We start from the raw sequence: 6,739 nt of genomic DNA, 5'->3' as shown, positions 1-6,739 counted from the left end.
TTGGGAAATTGCACACTTCGTAAATCTTTGTGAGAAGCACAGCCTGCCTCCAAACCTAGAAAATCACTTACCCACCTACCTTGCAGCAGCGAGGACATGAGCCCAGGAGCCCAGGAGCTCCGCTCCGCTAATGCTAAATGTGAGCCACATAAAATCCTCATCATAAATTCTTTCTTCCTTAAAGCAGCCAGAATCCGTTTCTGTTGCTTGCAGCCAAAAACCCTAACTGTGAGAGTGGTTGTTTGTTTTAATACTCTTCTTGACAATCTAGAAAGTATCCATATTAAGCAGTTCCCCCAATTTTGTGAAAAAAAATGAATATTGGTGTATGGAATTCAAAAATATTTAGGAACCACAGCTGTGTATTATAATGCTCTAAGTTGTGCATTCAAAGCTCTATCTAATGAATTAAACCAGAACTGATTTTTCATTTGGACTAGGATAGTGACTAACCATAACTCTGGGTAACCACGTGGGCTGTATTATTTCATTTTTATTATGGCCAGATTGCAACAAGTCTGTCTTCTTAGCAAACAAACCGGATAAACCATGGGTCTATATAATTGTTTCTCAACCGTTGTGAATTGTTTGATCCAGTTAACAATATAGATCAGCTCCTCTTTTTAAAAGATTAAAACAGCATGTAATTAATTAACTAATTACCATATTGATTCATTATATTTACCACTGAGCACAGCTATGGGTTTTTATGAAGCATGATGCCCGACGTGCACAAAAGACACAAAGCTTATGATCTCGATTATAAACCATTCTTTCCATCTCCCCTGAAACCACCATTAGTGGGCCAACCACAATGACTTCTTGTCTGGGCTTTTGTAATTGCTCTCTAGCTGATTTATTTTCTTCTACCCTCGCTCTTCTACAATCCATTTTCCATTGAGGGAGTAGGGCGTTCTTTCAAAACATTAATTGGGTCATAGGGCTGCTGTGCTATAAATCCTTCCAAAATTTTCCAGGATCCTTAACCTTAAATCCAAAGTTGTTAATACAACCTGGAAGGCCCCATGCCATCTGCCTATATACATTCTAACCTATCTCACTCCTGCCCCCGTCGCCTCTCCCCTGTCACAATGTCCCAAACATACTATCCCCTCAATTCCTGAAATGCTTTGATCTCTTGCCTGACTCAGGACCTTCACACATACGATTCCTTCTGCCTGGAATGTGTTCCCTCCTAACTTCATATGGCTAACCCCTACGCAGACTTCCTATTTTAGATTTCACTTCCTCAGAGACACCTTCTCTGAGCACCCCACTGAAGATAGATTCCTGATTTACTCTCTCAACACATCTGATTTTTAATATTTCCTTTCACAGTTCTTATATTTACATGTTTATTTTAGTGTTTGTCTCCTCTACCCTAGTCTGTAAGCATTAAGAAGACAGGGGCGACTGTCTTATTTACCACCTTGCACCCAGCAAAGCTCCTTGGATGGGCTCCTGAAACATTGTTGACTGAAGGAAGGAAGAAATTAGCAAATGAATCCAAAGCTTATAAAATTCCGCATAAAAATGGTGTTCGGGACAGGAAGTGCTAGAAATCACAGAAAGGGGGGAACTCAGCAGGAAGCTAAGGGAAGTCTCTTAGGGAAGGTAGCACTTGAGGGGGACCCCCAAAGTTTGGGTAAGATAGGAAGAGGCTCTAGTCCAGAGACCTCTGGGAGAAGCTTCATTGCTCAAGGCAAGGGGGGTGGCCTGGGGAAAAGGTGGCCTCTGAACAGGAGACAGTGAGGTCTCACTCCTGGATAACAGAGAGTTAGATTTCAAGTGTATAGTGAGGCCATGAATCAATTTCTTATTAATCCTACCTCTTGAGTAAACACATTTAGGGAATGAACCTACTCAAGATATAAACTGCCAGGTGTGTGGTGGTGGCCTGCGGTGGACATGGCATTGCCCAATTCCATGCCAACCCCTCAAAGGAGTGTGCTTGCTCCGTGCTGGAGCCTAGGAAGCTATGACTATACACCCAGCTCGATCTAGAATCCGTCAGGCAGGTAGCCCCATGCCAGGTTTGGGAGGCCGTGAACATGGCGCACAAGGGCCCATAATTCTGCTACTGCTTTTTGCAAACACAATTGTCAAAGCACTTGTTTCTTGTGTTTGGTTTGGTTTGGTTTGGTTTGGTTTTTTGAGGCAGTTGTAGCAGAGATCCCAGAGTCTGGTTATTAGCTTCCTGGTTATTGAAAGGCATGGCACACTATATCCCTTTGGCTCTAAGCTTGATTTTGTAATTGCTCCCTACAAGTTTCTCCCTTCCCACACTGAAACTAGGTAGGGCCTGCGAGACACTGCCCACTTGCAGGGTGTTTGAGGGTATTATCCTTCTTTCTTTCCCTCTTGTTCTTTATCCAGCTTGCTTTCCGGTTTATGGTCCCTATGGGAGTAGAGAGCAGAGAGGTTGGAAAGAAAAAGGGAAAGGAAGGTTCTTATAGGTACTGTTGTAAGATGGCCTTACACTTTCTAGGTCTGGCAGGTGTTTCAACTTGGCTCACTTTCGAGGGTTCTTTAGAGACCTCACTCTCATGGTAGTCTATCACCTGTGGTTTTTCTAATCTGGGCAAATGCCTGCGATTCCTGCACTTTCTTGCTCTCCAAGCTCTAGGGAATGGGTGATCCGCTCAGCTTCATTTCTGTTGAGGTCTCATTGTCCCTTCGGTGTTGTGAACGGAAAAGATCTAGAATAGTTCTCCCACTGACTCTCGAGTTCACACATATGGCCCACACCTCTGCCAGAGGAAACATTCACACATTCCTCTTCCAGAAACTACACATAGAAACTGTGTGTAGCATAGCAGCCGCCCTCCCTCCTCTGCCACTGAAACAGTGTGCGAGCCCAGCTCCAGCCTCTAGTGTTCCAGGATAGGAGCCAAACCATACCCATGCTGGCTCTCTAACTACAGGGGGAACAGCGAGCTCCCACAGTGATTGCCTCACAGCCCCTCTCAATCAACTTGTGCTCAGAGTAGACACTCTGCCCTCTTAGGATGGGGGCTTGAGAGGCAAAGCACTCCAGCATCTTTCTTTCAAACCTTCGCACCAAACCCTCTCTCAATCTCCACCCTGGACCATTTTAAGCCCGTGGTAGGAGTGACTCACCTAATCAGTTCCGGGACATCTCTGCCACCTACTTGCAACTTTCTGCAGTCATCTGTTTCACAACTCAGTGATCAAGTTGTTGCCTCGGGGGATACAAGCATTTTAACATCTTTTTGCACCAGCGTTGATGTCTCCCCACCTCTAACTTCTGCCTTCCTCTGAAAACATTGGTCTTTTTGGACTATCGATCCCATCTTTAGCTCCTCATGTGGATTCCAGCCAGCCCTAAACTAATTAGGAAAATGTTCTCCTGGCCTATTACTGGTTCAGGTTCTTGTGGTCATGAGAAAAACATCCCAAGAGCCATACTGAGCCACAGAGGAGGCAAAGCTGAGACCCGGGGCCCTCATGGTGGCGTGGCTTGGATTGCTGTCCCTTTAAACTTCTTGTTGTAAGGGAAGATAAAGGTCCTTATTATTTTAACTAATTTGAGTCCGAGTTTCTGTTTTAGCAAGCAAAAGGTAGTGATCTATACATTCCCTGTGTCAGGTTGTAAGGCGCGAACCATTCACTATAGAAATATTTGGTAGCAGAAAACATTTGGTTGTGGAAAACATTTGCTGATGGAAACAAATGGAAACATGGGGTGATGGAGAACATTAATGGGCATATGGCAACATCGTTGGTTTCTTCAGGAGAACCAGGGGTGGAAGTCATTTTCCAGGACCCAATGGGCTCCTTTATATTTGGGGGAAGGGAAAAGGTCGAGGAATGCCAGAGGGGCAGACATTAATGAGACTAGAGACAAAGCTTTTTAAAGCAACTTTTGAAGCCATTCTCTTGGGTGACTGTGGTTTTAATGTTCCAGGTGCCTGGGCACTTTTAACAGCACCTGGGCCATTAACATCCATTCAAGACAATTACTTTGCCTACTTTGAAAAAAGTCCACTATGCTTGATTATTTCCTTTCCAGTGAAATTTTTAAACTAAGTTGTATTGCCTTATGAGGCTAATAGGTATTCCCCCCCAAAAATGCAAATGTATTTTATAGAAAGATACCAAATCAACACATGAACTTATGAACTTCATTTTTTTTTAAGATTTTATTTATTTATTTGAGAGAGAGAGAATGAGAGATAGAGAGCACGAGAGGGAAGAGGGTCAGAGGGAGAAGCAGACTCCCTTGCCGAGCAGGGAGCCCAATGCGGGACTCGATCCCGGGACTCCAGGATCATGACCTGAGCCGAAGGCAGTCGCTTAACCAACTGAGCCACCCAGGCACCCTTATGAACTTCATTTTTAATTAAATAAATGTCTTTAGGTGAAGTTGCTGTTTCCAGCCAACAAGGCCCTTTAGTTAACCATTTTGTTTATATTCTATTGGAGGCTTAATTCTCTCAGTTTGGTAAATTATCTATGCATTCTGTGTATTTCTGGGAAGCTTGGGATCTCGTTGTGAGTATTTTGATGTGTTCAATGTGAAGAAATATGATCAGGCTATAAGCAATGCCACTTTGCTCCTAGCTACCTATAGCATCAATGATAAAAATAGACAGGAATGAGATACTTAGGATGGCATCATCTGTACTATGGTTGGAGAAATGATCAATAACCTCTGAACGTCTTTGGCATCTTCCCCTGCCACCACTTTAGTTCAGACTTTCATTATCTTGCTGGATTACTGCAAACCCCCTCAAGTGGTGTCTTTTTAATCTCCTGTCTTTCCCCTCTTCAGTCCAGCCTTCACGCTTTTTCCAGATAAATCTTCTAGGCACACAGCTCCCATAGCATCACTGTCTCACTCAAGAGCCTTCAGGGACCCCCCACTGTCGACCAAAATCAATAGCATTCAGGGCCCTGGTGTTCAAGGGCCTTATAAATATGACCTGAACACACTTTTCAAACTTTTCTCTCAATCTTTCTCTGCATGTATTGTATGATTTCAATCAACTGGACCGCTTGCTATTCCCCGGATATCCCTCATGCGCCCACTTCTCTGAGCCATGGCTGTGATCTTTTTTCTTTGATGGCAGTTGTCTTAGTCTGTTCAGGCTGCTATAACAAAAATGCCATCTGTGGGTGGCTTAAGCCACAAACAATTATTTCTCACAGTACCGAAGTCTAAGAAGTCTGAAGTCTATGAGTTCCAAGATAAAGGCACAGGCAGATTTGGTATCTGGGAAGAGCCTGCTGCATGGTTCACAAACAGTTGTCTTCTTGCTGTGTCCTCATACAGATAGCACTTGGACAGGGTTGCATGAGAAGCAAGGTCCCTCACTGCTTGAGAATGTCCAGAGGTTCCAGTGTGGAAGCGACCATCCAGGAGGGGAGGTGGGCAAGGGAACTCCCAGGGGAGGGGGATTTATGTGACTAGGTGATATGTCTCCGGATGAGAGACCTCTGAAGGGCCATAGCAGCTTCCAGCCAGAAGGTTCTACCTTACCAATGGCCGGCAGATGTGGGGTCAGTTTTCACCTGGTATGCAAAGCAGTGAGGCTCTAAATGGTTAAAAAATCTGCTTGTTTGGACTATTTTTAAAATAATTGGATGTGTAAAATTTTTGAGTGTGGTGTCAGTAGGCTTTTGAACTAATAGATCTCAACCTGCAGGGAAGTAATAAACAACCTACGGGTCAATATCCACAGACCATCTTTGGCTCATTTATACAACATTTTGGGCAATAACTAGCAGTCAGTGCCAAAGCAACCATTTACAAATTGAATTAAGTATTAAACATTTACAATTTAGTAGGAGCTCCAGCAAATGACTTGACATATCCTTTGGAATTATAAACTAGGAAAGAATGAAACTGATTTGATTGGTGATGGCAGTACCTAGGAATGGGGAGAATAAAGTCAGCCTAGGTGTCCCACTCTGTTTTTATTTAGAATTGAAACCATCGCTCACTCTCCCCTTTCTTCACAAATAAATCCATGGGAACTCCATTCAGCATTCAACTCAAGATGCCCAAATCACGTGTTGCTCAGTAGGATGGAAAACAGAGCCCACCCCACAACCCCCATGTGCTATGATCACGTTAATGGTGCCCCCTAGCGGCTGCTGTGTAAAGTTAGTTTCATGAAGGGACTTCCCTCCCAAATGGAGGAGATGAAAATGTTGGGTAAAATGTATTCTTCCATGAGGTGATGCACCATTAGAATTGTTTATGTAATCACAACTTAAAATGTCCCACAATTCACATTATTCCGTCAGAGTACATCTTCTTTGTTTTAAAATTGGAAGCTCCTACAATTTGGACTCATTTTCTACAGTCCAGAGTTGCTGAAAACCTCAATGATTTGTTTGCATATAGGTCCAGAAGCAGAAGCAGAGATGCTTTAAAAAAGGAGAGCTTAGCATTTTAGAAATCCACAAGTCCCTTAAGAAGTTTCTGGGTCATGGGTCACAATAAAACATAAGATTTTGATTACTGCTTAATAGTCCCTGGGATGTTTTCTACGTTCATTTGAAGAGGTAGTTTTAATTGTGTGACTTATGATATGTAGTTTTTGCTCAACAAATATTTATTGAGAACTTGCTATATGCCAGGCACGGGACCCAGAAAATGAGGACATTGCAGTCAACAAGTTCAACGTGACTTCTGCCCTCATGGTACGGGGAATGATGCAGTGGTCATAAAGCTATTCCAGACCTTTGCTTCCAAATTGAAGATTCTGAT

This window comes from Zalophus californianus, chromosome 11 (assembly GCF_009762305.2).
Source record: "Zalophus californianus isolate mZalCal1 chromosome 11, mZalCal1.pri.v2, whole genome shotgun sequence".
In the NCBI taxonomy this organism is placed as follows: domain Eukaryota; kingdom Metazoa; phylum Chordata; class Mammalia; order Carnivora; family Otariidae; genus Zalophus; species Zalophus californianus.
This window is presented reverse-complemented; position numbering follows the sequence as displayed.